At 43.6% G+C, this 14,191-nt stretch overlaps 1 protein-coding gene across 6 annotated transcripts in view; it reads right to left on the bottom strand.

Moving 5' to 3' along the window:
• LOC127418138 (misshapen-like kinase 1) overlaps positions 1–14,191 on the bottom strand; it is a 144,623-nt gene that overhangs the window by 23,384 nt on the left and 107,048 nt on the right. The gene's annotated exons all lie outside the window — the stretch shown is intronic.

Raw genomic sequence — 14,191 nt, 5'->3', positions numbered from 1 at the left:
ATTAAACCAAAAAACTGGCTTCATTCATTAAAATCCATCCAGTGTCTGCAAAATGAATATAGTGCTCAGTGGGGCTAGTTGTCACAAGGCAATATCTCAGTAACTATAAGATTTGGAGTCAATTGTGCAAATGTGTGTTTTCTCTAGGTTTTCTATGTTGGTTTCAAACATATAGATCAAAACCCTTCTAAATCAGATTAGTTTTGTTTGTTTTTTTATTCTACCCTCCAAAGTAAATTTTTCTTTCATCGTATTTTGCGTATAGCTCTTGTGTAAACAAGCGAACATAATCAAACCCCACTGACATACATTAAGACAAGGGTCAACTACATTATAAAGACAGATTATTATTGAAAGGCTTTAATGTGTTCTCAGGACAAAGGTTTTTTTTTTTTTCATTTAAGTCACCGGTTGTCACAAATGTTTTAAAGGTCATAAATTGATGTAATTTTTCCCAATTTTTGTGCAAAACCTGTGAAAATGTTCAATACCTTTTTTTTTTGTAGCCAAGACTTTAAGGTATGTGCCTACACCTAACCTGAGAAATATTCACTGGAGTAAAGTGTGACAACCAGCCCCATAGTGTTTCATAGTGTTTAGTCTCCCCTAAACACTATGAAATAAAATTAAAGAGTTTTATGACTTTTATGCTGCATTCCATTCAACTCGAAAAGTCAGAATTTCCACATTTCTACAAGGAAAAGTGCAATGGAATGGCACTTGAAGTCAGACTTCCAGCTCCGATTTCGCCAAGATGTAGGTGAGTGACATTACACAAACAGGTCAGCACCCAGAAAGATGATTTACATTCACTTTTATTCAATAAATCGATTAATGAGTCAAAGTTCCTACATTACAGATATTAAAGCTTGCTTTACAAAAGTTTACAGAGACAGGTGTACAAAACATGGTAAATTAAACTCTCTTTTGATAATCGTGCACCTGTAGAAGTAATGCTAGAGTTGCAGTATTGTTTATCAGTTTGGTTGCTAGGAGACATCTCTGGTGACAGTCAAACACCTGTTAAGCTAACGGGAGCGTTGCAGTGTTTCCTAACACGTCATCTTCCGAGCATCTGGCAATGGAATGCCTTTATGGTCAGAGACTGGATATATCAAGTAGAAATATCCAACATCCGACTCTGAATGGAACGCAGCATTAGTCCATGTCCATTAGCTGTCTATATGCCAATGTACTACATTCACACTGCAAAAAATTATTTTCAAGACAAGTATTTTTGTCTTGTTTTCCTGTAAAATTATTTACTTGTCAAAAAAATGGCATAAGATATGGCATAAGGTAAACACATTTAAAATGTACAGTCTTTCTCTCCATGGACAATAGATCAAAAACATTAATGGCATCATCTTGCATTGCACAGACTGTTGTCCAATCAAATGCAACGAGAATGTCCCACCCTGTAAAACCACTTGCAACTGACTAACAAGTTGTAAATAATGGTTAAAGGATAGTTCACCCCAAAATGAAAATTCTCTCATCATTTACTCACCCTCATGCCATCCCAGATGTGTATGACTTACTTTCTTCTGCAGAACACAAATGAAGATTTTTAGAAGAATATCTCAGCTCTGCAGGTCCTCAAATTTGCAAGTGAATGGGTGGCAAAATTTTTATGCACCAAATTTTTACACACTCCGGTTATTTAATCTGTCTTCAGAAGTGATATGATAGGTGTGGGTGACTAACTGATAAATATTTAAGTCCTTTTTTTTTTTTTTTTTTTTTTACTATAAATTCTTCTCCCTGCCCAGTAGGGGGTGATATACATGAAGAATGTGAATCACCAAAAACACAAGAAAAAGAATGTGAAAGTTAAAGTGGAGATTGACTTAGCAGGGAGGAGAATTTATAATAAGAATGGACTTAAATATCTGTTTCTCACCCACACCTATCATGTCACTTCTGAAGATATGGATTTAACCACTGGAGTTGTATGGATTACTTTTATGATGCCTTATGTGATTTTTGGAGCTTAAAAATTTTGGCACCCATTCACTTGCATTGTATGGACCTACAGAACTGAGATATTCTTCTAAAAATCTTCATTTGTGTTCTGCAGAAGAAAGAAAGCCACGCATATCTGGTATGGCATGAGGGTGAATAAACAATGAGAGAATTTTCATTTTTGGATGAACTATGCCTTTAACATGGCTTTAATTTACCCATTTCATTGAGTCTTTTCATGGGGACTGTCACAAACAATTAAGCTTACAACTGTAGTACTGGAGAATCACAACAAGACAGGCTTATATCATCGAGTACTAAAGTTAGACACATCTTACAACAAGTATACTAACTGGTAACAGTTACAGTGCATCCGGAAAGTATTCACAGCGCTTCACTTTTTCCACATTTTGTTCTGTTACAGCCTTATTCCAAAATGGATAACATTCATTATTTTCCTACAAACAATACCCCATAATGACAACATGAAAGAAGTTTGTTTGAAATCTTTGCAAATGTATTAAAAATAAAAAAATAAAAAAATCACATGTACATAAGTATTCACAGCCTTTGCCATGACACTCAAAATTGAGCTCAGGTGCATCCTGTTTCCACTGATCATCCTTGAGATGTTTCTACAACTTGATTGGAGTCCACCTGTGGTAAATTCAGTTGATTGGACATGATTTGGAAAGGCAAACACCTGTCTATATAAGGTCCCACAGTTAACAGTGCATGTCAGAGCACAAACCAAGCCATGAAGTCCAAGGAATTGTCTGTAGACCTCTGAGACAGGATTATATCGAGGCACAGATCTGGGGAAGGGTACAGAAACATTTCTGCAGCATTGAAGGTCCCAATGAGCACAGTGGCCTCCATCATCCGTAAATGGAAGAAGTTTGGAACCACCAGGACTCTTCCTAGAGCTGGCCGCCTGGCCAAACTGAGCGATCGGGGGAGAAGGGCCTTAGTTAGGGAGGTGACCAAGAACCCGATGGTCACTTTGACAGAGCTTCAGCATTTCTCTGTGGAGAGAGGAGAACCTTCCAGAAGAACAACCATCTCTGCAGCACTCCACCAATCAGGCCTGTATGGTAGAGTGGCCAAACGGAAGCCACTCCTCAGTAAAAGGCACATGGCAGCCCGCCTGGAGTTTGCCAAAAGGCACCTGAAGGACTCTCAGACCATGAGAAACAAAGATTGAACTCTTTGGCCTGAATGGCAAGCATCATGTCTGGAGGAAACCAGGCACCGCTCATCACCTGGCCAATACCATCCCTACAGTGAAGCATGGTGGTGGCAGCATCATGCTGTGGGGATGTTTTTCAGCGGCAGGAACTGGAAGACTAGTCAGGATTGAGGGAAAGATGAATGCAGCAAAGTACAGAGGCATCCTTGATGAAAACATGTTCCAGAGTGCTCTGGACCTCAGACTGGGGCGAAGGTTCATCTTCCAACAGGACAACGACCCTAAGCACACAGCCAAGATAACAAAGGTGTGGCTCCGGGACAACTCTGTGAATGTCCTTGAGTGGCCCAGCTAGAGACCAGACTTGAACCCGATTGAACATCTCTGGAGAGATCTGAAAATGGCTGTGCACCGACGCTCCCCATCCAACATGATGGAGCTTGACAGGTCCTGCAAAGAAGAATGGGAGAAACTGCCCAATAATAGGTGTGCCAAGCTTGTAGCATCATACTCAAGAAGACTTGAGGCTGTAATTGGTGCCAAAGGTGCTTCAACAAAGTATTGAGCAAAGGCTGTGAATACTTATGTACATGTGATTTTATTATTTATTTTTTTTTAAAGTTTTTATTTTTTAATAAATTTGCAAAGATTTCAAACAAACTTCTTTTTGTCATTATGGGGTATTGTTTGTAGAATTGAGGAAAATAATGAATTTAATCCATTTTGGAATAAGGCTGTAACCTAACAAAATGTGGAAAAAGTGAAGCGCTGTGAATACTTTCCGGATGCACTGTACATGCTAGCAACGGACACCAGGTGATTTCTGACATGCATTCTGTTGACCAAACATAAAAAGTATTGATTTATCATTCAAGAAAGAATGACTAACTAAGCCTATATTGCTACAAACATTTACAAATTCTACCAAAAATTTAATTTAAAAAATGACATAATAATTCAGCTACAACTGAATGTATTTTTACTAGGGCTGTGAATCAATGAATTTAATCACGATTAAATAATGGTGATACATTACAACAAACATTAAAAAATCATCATAAATATGTTTACTTTGTCTTAAATAACTTTAAAGAAAATGGTTAGTCATCATTTATTTTAATAATTTAAATATGTATTGTACATGTTAAAATGTTTTGCGGATAGAGGATAGAGAGAGACACATTTTTACAGGTATCTTTGATACAAGTATGTATATGTGGCATAAAATCAGTGGACATGTTGGACAATTTGGGCAAAATCTTCTGGCATTTTCCATTGGACTTTAAAAAAAATAATAGGATCACATGGGAAGATTTAATTCATATCAACCTTTATTGGCAAGAGAAACTAAAGAGTACATTGACAATGCATTATTAGACACTATACATACAGATATAAAACATACTGAATGCTGAAGTTTAAGTATTAATTTCTCTGGCTGCCATTCAGTATCTACAAGTATACCTGGCTGCAGCTTGCTGAACATCCAGATCCTTCTTAGCCTCTATCAGGCACACGCGTTTTTCTCGTGCTGTTTCGCTTTTGAAACCGGTTCAGTTAAAAGTGAGTGAGCGTTTTCGGTCGATGCGAATATATACAGCAGCTTGCCTGTATCTCTCGCACATGCCTGGTTCACCGCTTGTGGGTGAAGTCTCCATTCTCTGTATAGTAAATCTGCTTCTGTATTTATTATGCCTGGGACATGTATTGCGCATAATGTACAAACGTGCACTGCTCCACACAATCGGTTTCTGTGTTACACCCTGTCTACAACAGACGCGAGCGGCGAGGTGCGTAAAAAGCAATAGAACCCATTTTAATCAATGATGCTGTCTACACAGGAAGCATCTGTTGCGGTGCGTCACGCCGACAGTTAACGGGTGTCACGTTCCATTTTGTACTGCATGCACTGGCGCTACTACTGCACAAATAAACAGTTTAGAAAGTTCGTGTCGACGCGTCCAGTTGCATCAACGGACACACCCGGTGTAGACAGGATGTTAGGATGTGCAGTTGAGTCGAGCGTGTACCTCCTGAAAATTTATATATGCCAATTTTAACCACAGAAAGTGAAAAACATTAGTTACGTTTCGCCCATTGAACAAAGGTGCCTGGCAGGCAGCATATAAACAACCCCGCCCCCACCCTAATCGGAGCCTGAAAGGCCGAGTAGCCTGCTAGGAACAACTTGAACACCTTCCTCCCCTTCTACTATCATGTGAAGTTTTAAGTTTAAATTTTTACATTTTCGCTAATATCTTCAAAACCATTTGGGCTAGAAACTAAATTGGTTTTCCCCACAGTCCTCAGTGGGCATAGAAATGCATCTATTCTTTGACTACAAACTCTTCAGAAATGTTTAGTAAGTTCTGTTCTCTGGTTTGTGTGCAGCTATATTGTGTTTTGTTGTTAGTAACACTGTGGCGGACCTTTTTTAGATAAACAAAAACAAATTTTCGCTTGAACGCCCCTTCTCCGATTGGGGGCTGTGCATTCTGTTGCTCTCGTGCAGTCTCATGAACATGTAGAGGACAGCAACAGTCGGTCAACAGTTTCACTAAATAATACATTAGATTTCAGTTTGTTTCTCACCAAACCTCATCGTATGTTTTCAGAACAATAATGAGTCTCATGGAATAATTAATTCAACTTCTGAATTATACTTTTGCATCCTTTTGAAGCTTGAAGAGGTGGTCACCATAAACTGCAGCCAAGCAGATTAAAAGGATAGCTCATCCAAAAATGAAAATTCCATCATCATTTACCCACCCTCATGTTGTTTGATACCCATGACTTTCTTTCGTCTGTAGAACACCAAATGTGATAGTCTCAGTTACCGTTCACTTTTTTATTGCATTTTTTCCAAATAATACAAGTCAACAGTGATGGACACTGTCAGAATATGTCCCTTACATTCTGCTTAACATCTACTTTAGTGTTCCATGAAAGGAAGTTATACCTGTTTTGAACAACATAAGGGTGAGTAAATAATGACAGAATGTTCATTTTTGAGTGAACTATCCCTTTAAGAGCCTCCTAAAAGTAATATGGAAGTCAGTAATGTTGCAATAACACAAATTTTATAACACAAAAACAAATGTTGCAAAAACAACAACTACCTCTAAACCACAATTACTTGTACTCTCACTAATTACTTAAGTATTAAATACCAAACCCTTGACAACAAAACACTACAATCAAATTCTGAATAAAATCTTTAGTACTTACACCTCTGCTGCATATTATTTACACATCTCACACACACACACACACACACACACACACACACACACACACACACACACCACAGAACATGTTGGTGTGGCTATCATTATGAGGACTCTCCATAGACAATGATTTTTATACTGTATGAACTATAGATTCTATCCCCTAACCCTAACCCTACCCCTAAACCTAACCCTCACAAAAAACATTCTGCATTTTTACATTTTCAATAAAACATCATTTAGTATGTTTTTTTAAGCGATTTGAATTATGGGGACACTAGAAATGTCCTCATAAACCACATTTATATCATAATACCCTTGTAATTACCTGTATGTAACCTAAAAAAAGGTCCTCGTAAACCTTAAACCACTTAAACCTGCCCACACACACACACACAAACACACAGCTGGCACTGTACTTGCCTGACTGAGTGATACATTCACACACACTGTGCTGCTATCACTCTGAAGAGCCACCACAATCCTAAGCATCAACACGGGCATCCAGAGACGCAGCGCAATCTTGATCCTCTGCCGAGGGATTCTCATCAGCACCGACCGTGCAAAAACACCAACAGACAGTGTGTGTGTGTTTCCAAGAGTGAGACAGAATTACACAATGCAAAGAAAAGTGCACGGAAAAGGGTTGTGTGCCATTGAAGCCCAACAACTGAGTGAAAGACTGCAAAATGCAACAGCTAGAGCATTAAATTCAGTGTGTGTGAGTGTGTGTGTGAGAGAGAGAGTGAATGAAAGAATGTGAAGAGAAAACATTCATTTGGAGGCTACATGATGGAGTGCCGCCCAGCCTCCAGTTCTGCTGCACACTGCAAGATCACGCTAAATTTATCTACAGCCTGTTATAAGGAAAAAAACTGTCAAATAACAGGTCATTTAGATGGGCCTGTGCTTTAGGAGCTGAGTGAGTTATTTTTGGACTAGAGATGAGTTTGGAGAAACTAGTGCACACACATGGATTTGAGGGAGAATGAGCCCTCAATGAACTACAATATGTGTGCCACCTCAGTGGTGTTTGGAGTGTGGGTACAGTCGTAGGTGCGCTCTACAGTCATCACTCTCGTTCCTCTCAGAGCAATGAATGCTGCTGTGTGGGTGTGTGTAGAGAGATACAGCTCTAGATCATCACAACACTTGACTGAAGGAAAATGAGTAATATGAATTCAAATAAACATGAATGTTCATAAACAACATTAATGCACACAATTAAAAAATGTGAGAGGATTTGAATATGCCTGTTCTTTTGATTTAGGGTGAATCACATGAAAACGTGTCCAACACATTTTTCATCTCAAAATTAAGAGAGAGAGAGAAAAAAAAATGAGCATAAAAAAATAATGCCTTGTTAGGACCAAAAAGATTTGCATAAAGACATTTCCTCCCAAATTCTCATTAAAATTAGTTATGCACTGATGCATCAGCCACTGCTACTTATCGGACAAATATTGACCAAACTAAAACCATCTGGCATATTAGTCATAAGCATGAAAATGCAACATGAAAAAATTATGATTTATTATAATTCCGTACATTCATTGCATTGTATAAAGTTTATAATCCTTTTTTTTTGTGTAATATAAAGAAATACCTCCACAGCAAAATCCCCAGTGTTAAATGTACACTCCTGGTGTTTATATGGTTCTCACTCGCTGGTGTTAAAAACTAACACTGAAGCAGTGTTGAATCTACAGCAGATAATTAAATAAAGTAGATACACTCTCTGAGTGATGATTGATCATTAGTGATGACACCTGATGTTAACAAGCAGAGTCTACTGAAGGAAAGAGGAACAACAACGTTGGGCCTCATGTATTCAGATAGAAGACAAAGGCAGGCCTAACACAGTCGTAAAAACCTAACTCAACCCCCACCTTCTAAGTCGCAAATTTTACTGATAAAAATCACGCCAAAATCAAACAAAGGGAGTCCAAAACAGACTACAGATCCATGAAGCCTTGCTCACTAAAGGATCGAGCTCTCAACTCCTATTGTATGAGGCACACAACAGAACGTCCCTCAAACATGACATCATCAGGAGTTGAAATAATTCTGAAATGCGTCCAGAATTCACTTCCAGCGACTTTGTTTCACCGAATATAGATGTAGTTTTTTTTGCTGCTCTCCGGTGCAACCTCGTGGCACAAGGAAGTAATGTCCGAATTGAAACTGTAGCCATACAATCTCCATCTCGCTGGACGAGTTGAGATTACTCTGTGTTCAACCGAACACTCTAACGGATACGAAAGAAACCGCCGAGCAATCCGCATCTTCATCTGTTTGTCTACAGAAGTGAAGAGATTAAAGATTTCTCTTCCATCTTCAATCAAGTCGACATTTCTGAGTTCTCCGCCAGCCCGCCGAGAATCAACAGCCGTACCGCCCGCCGACAATCAACAGCCGTACCACCCGCCGACAGAGCGAGGAAACGGCCTCCCGTCATCATACGAGCCTCAAGGAACCGGGTCAGAGTTAAAGGACGGAGGAAAACACATTCTACCTGTGTCCTCATGCGATTCAAGTAAGAGGTTTACGTCTGGGCAGAGATAGAATATTATAGCGTGTTATTCTTGTGTTTCAAGGTTTTTGCTTGTACAGTTTACGGACCGCCATGTCCGCTAATTATTAATACTCAGGGTATTAATTATCACAAATTTGTTTTGCAATTTCACCATCGTGGGTGAAACAGAAACTGAGTTCATCCATTAAAGAGTCAAATAACGCAGGACTTTTATGAGCCCCGCTCGTAAAACCCCGTCTCTGAGTGATGAACACAGCTGCTTTCTCTCCCGCTACCGCAAAATCAGCTTTAGGGCTGTCACTTAATCGTCTCATCTCTCTCTCTCTCTCTCTCTCTCTCTCTCTCTTACTAATCACACACACACACACCTTATGTGTTATAGGATTATTTTTATTTCCATATCTAATCATATCACTGTTTAGTTTGTAGTTGTAAGTCTGAAGTTTATTGACTGCATTGTATTAATTATTAATTGATATTACTGCATAAATAAACTTCGTTTATATTACAAAGAGAAGTGTTTTGGTTTGTTTTGCATACGCCTTTGTCATGCTGACGGGATGTCAGTGCTCGGATTCAAACCTTCGTTCATTGTTTTTTTTTTTCCCCGAAAGTCGATATTCTTCGGATGTCGATTTTCCTAAGAAAACAATCTAATATTGAGACTGTTTTAATATTCGGTTATTAGTCCCTGATTTCAGGGTGGTGCCCCGTCAATGTTAATCCTTATTAATATTCTATTGATTTTTGATAATTGATAATTATCATTGATGATTTGTGAATCTGAATGATCAATAAGCTAGTGTTAATTTTAATTAATGTTTCATCGATGTTAACAATTAACGATTATCTTTGATAATTGTTGATTTTAAAGGATTAAAAAAGCTAACATTGATTCTCATCAATGTTCTATTGATTTTAATAATTAGTAATTATCTTTGATAATTATTAATTATTGCTAATAACCAAACTTGCTCCTAAACATAGCACACTACATTTACTGGAGTCCTGTATGAGGTTTTAATGAGTTAGATTCAATTGATTAATTTAAATATTAATTAATAACTACAGAAATAATTATTAATTATTTCTGATAGTAACACTGATCTAAACAACCGGTAGAGCACTACAACAAGAACAAGAAAACAAGAGAACAAACCAGCACACACCACAACAATTAAATCTGTCTTACAGCCACACATTAGATGTACATCAACTGCAAATAAAACATGCTCTTGGACAACAAATTAAATGTCTCAACATCTCATGGGAGAAAGCTTGAAAATACTCGAAATACAACATTGCCATGTTCTATTATTATAAGTAACTTTGGGATTTTTTTTCAAGTGGGCAAAAGATTAGGAGTTAATAAAGCTTTAGCTTCATTTAGTGTTGCTGATTTTGTGCACTACACTGCTCTGCATATAATCAAGTTTCAGGTATCTAACCAAAGAGAACAATAATCACCAAATTAAACAATAAAATGACATCAGCAAAACTAAATAGAGACTAACCTCTATTAATTCTCAGTAAATAAGTTTTGCAGACATATAAAAACAAACATCCTCACTCAACATATTGAAAGATTGTTGTCTAATAACATATTTCATTTGCAGTTGATGTACATCTAATGTTGTGTGGCTGTAAGACAGTTCCCTATCTGTCACTCACTCGACGTTGGTGTCGATGTAGTGACACTAGGGGTCACTCTTGGGAGCCCGAGACACCTCTGGTCTTTGATAAAAGGCCAATGAAAATTGGCGAGTGGTATTTGCATGCCACTCCCCCGAACATACGGGTATAAAAGGAGCTGGTATGCAACCACTCATTCAGATTTTCTCTTCGGAGCCGAACGGTCATGCTCATTGAGCTGAATACTACTGTTCATTCACCTGCTGGATCTGACGGCGCATTTCAGCGGCTTCTCCCTCCTCTGCACTGGTGCACTGCAGAGAACGCCCCTGGGCGCTTCGGCAGAAAAACTAGAGAGTATATTTTCTGAAAGAGCATTTTTCCCCTCTAAAAGAGTATATATTTCTCTAAAAGAGCGCACACATGGAACGTCTTTTTAAAGACGCGTCTTTTTAAAGATGCTTTTCCGATTGTGTGTTATTCCTGGTTGTGCTCGTTATCTCTCGCCTTCTAACGGTCACGATCACTGTCTTTCGTGTCTGGGCACTGCTCACGCGGAGACAGCGTTCGTGGATGGTCACATTCTCATTGCGAGAATGTGTCCATGGCAACGTTGCGGTCGCGGCTCGCCTTCGTAAGGAAGCGAGCCACCCCAGAGGCTCCCGCCTCGGTCCTTTTACCCACGGGTTTGAGGCCAGCGCGGCTAGCACTGGGGGCGATTTGGGGACCCCAATGGGACCGCCTCCGCCGGGTATCCCCCCGCGGAACTCCCATTCCCCAGCACGCTCGTCTGCCCTGATCGGGCTTCCGGGTGAGTCCGCCGGCTCGTCTCACGGCGAGTTCGACCTCTTATTCGGAGCCCGCGAAAGTGATGAGCTCTCGAGCGCAGCATCGGAGAGCGGGCTCGTCCAGTCGGAAGCCTCGGCTGGGCTCCTCCCTTCGGGGTCGATCGCCTAGTCACAGGCTGACGCGGAGGTGACGACATGCTTTCCCGGACAGCCGCGAGCGTCGGTTAGAGTGGATTTCACCGCTCTTCCCTGAACCCTCGCGGCTCTGTGATTGGTTACGGGGCTCGCGGCGCCGCTCAAAGCCACGCCCCGCCCCGTTGCTTTCTTCCCGGAAGTGCATGAAGAGCTGACAAGATCGCGGGAGGCACCTTTTACTGCCCGGTCCCGAACTTTTCAGCTTCCCCGCTCTCACTACCCTCGATGGTGGGGTGGCCAAGGGTTATTCGGCAATCCCCCGGTGGATAAAGGCGCTCGTGGTGCACCTATGCCCGCAGAGCGCCGCCACCTGGCGTGGGTGCCCAAAGCCCCCGTCCAAGGCCTGTAGGTTTACGTCGTCTCTGACGGTCAAAGCCTACGGCGCTGCTGGACAAGCCGCCTCCGCCCTGCACGCCATGGCTCTCCTGCAAGTCCGCCAAGGCGCTAAAGGAACTGCACGAGGGTAGTTCCGCCCCGGGATTGATGCAGGAACTGCGCTCGGCGACCGACCTCGCTCTCCGAGCGACGGAGGTCACGGCGCGGTCTCCCGGGCGGACGATGGCCACACTAGTGGTCCAGGAGCGCCACCTTTGGCTCAACCTGGTCGAGATGGGTGAGGCCGACAGGACACGATTCCTTGCTGCCCCCATTTTCCAGGCGGGCCTATTCGGCGACACTGTCGAGGACTTTGCCCAGCAGTTCTCGATGGTAGAGCAGTAGATGGATGTTAGCCGGCTTGTCCTGCCCCGGCGTGGCTCAAGATCCCCCCATCTACTCATCGCCGAGGGCGTCCCCCTGCGGTGACTGCACCGGCTCCGCCGCAGCCCGCCCCTCCGGCCCGGCCCCGGCGTGGAGCCCACCGCAGGAAGCTGACGCCACCCGTCTCACAGCCGGCACCGAAGAACCCACGGAGGTCTTCTAAGCGCCCCTGAGACGGGCGACCCAGGGACAACGAAACCCGCTGCTCTGGAGCTGGTAAGCAGATCTTCTTTTTGTTACCTTTTGCATTTAATTGCGCTGCATGCCCAAGTGGCTGCAGTACTCAAGAGCTCCGCAAGAGTGGTTTCCTTGTTCCCTGGGTCACATATTCGCTGGCATCACGACCACCGTCCACCACTCCATTTGGCAGGTTGGCGCTCCAGCGGCAGTCTCCCGCCCTGAGCGCCCAGCTGTGGCACAAATCCGCCCCCGATGTGACAGTCTCCACGGGTCATGAGGACAGGCCTCTTCCTCCCCCGTCCCAGGCTGTTCCGGGGGTGGTCACAAGGAGCCAGATAAGTGCTTCGATGTCCTCGGACTCAGCACGGCCACGATGTGGTGTGGCACCTCAAGCTCCGCCCCGCCGCGAGGCCCCACCCGCCGGTACATCCGATGACGTTGTCCCTTTGGTCCCCCTTGCGCGGAACTCGGGTACATGGCTTGCGCTGTCCAGTCCGTCGCGAGGGCTGGTCCGGACCGTCCGACTCGGCTGCACGATTCACTTCGCTGGGCATCCGCCCAGGTCCAGCGGTGTCCACTTCACCTTGGTGAAAGATGGAAACGCTGCTACCTTGCGCGGAGATCGCTACCCTCCTACGGAAGAACGCGATAGAACCTGTCCCTCCAGCCGAGATGAAGAGGGGGTTTTACAGCCCCTACTTCATTGTACCGGAAAAAAGGCGGTGGGTTGCGGCCAATCTTGGACCTGCGAGTACTGAACCGGGCCTTACACAGACTCCCGTTCAAGATGCTGACGCAAAGACGCATTCTAGCGAGCGTCCGGCATCAAGATTGGTTCGCGGCGGTAGACCCGAAGGATGCGTACTTTCACGTCTCGATCCTTCCTCGACACAGACCCTTCCTGCGGTTTGCGTTCGAGGGTCAGGCGTATCGGTACAAGTCCTCCCTTTCGGCCTGTCCCTGTCTCCTCGCGTCTTTACGAAGATCGCAGAGGCTGCCCTTGCCCCGTTAAGGGAGGTGGGCATTCGCATTCTCAACTATCTCGACGACTGGCTAATCCTAGCTCACTCTCGAGACGGGTTATGCACACACAGGGACCTGGGGCTCTCACACCTCAGCCGACTAGGGCTTCGGGTCAGCTGGGAAAAGAGCAAGCTCCTCCCGGTTCAGAGCATCTCTTTTCTCGGTTTGGAGTTGGACTCAGTCTCCTTGACGGCGCACCTTACGAACGAGCGCGCCCAGTCGGTGCTGGCCTGTTTGAAGGCGTTCAAACAGAAAACAGCGGTTCCACTGAAACATTTTCAGAGGCTCCTGGGGCATATGGCGTCCTCGGCGGTGGCCACCCCGCTCGGGTTGATGCATATGAGGCCGCTTCAGCACTGGCTCCAGACTCGAGTCCCGAGACGGGCATGGCGCCACGGGACACACCGCATGGCCATTACGTCGGTCTGTCACCGTCTTTTCAGCCCTTGGACCGACCTCTCGTTTCCACAAGCAGGTGTTCTGCTAGAACTGGTCTCCAGGCGCGTCGTGGTCACGACAGACGCCTCCAAAATGGGCTGGGGCGCTGTTGGCACATCAACTGCCTCGAGTTACTGGCAATTCTGCTCGCCCTGCGGAGGTTCCGGCCGTTGATCCAGGGCAAGCACGTGCTAGTTCGGACAGACAGCACGGCAGCGGTAGCATATGTCAACCGCCAAGGCGGTCTGCGCTCCCGCTG

Source organism: Myxocyprinus asiaticus, chromosome 27 (genome assembly GCF_019703515.2).
Source record: "Myxocyprinus asiaticus isolate MX2 ecotype Aquarium Trade chromosome 27, UBuf_Myxa_2, whole genome shotgun sequence".
NCBI lineage: Eukaryota > Metazoa > Chordata > Actinopteri > Cypriniformes > Catostomidae > Myxocyprinus > Myxocyprinus asiaticus.
Note: the sequence above shows the minus strand (reverse complement) of the source record. Positions and strands in the feature narration are given on the sequence as shown.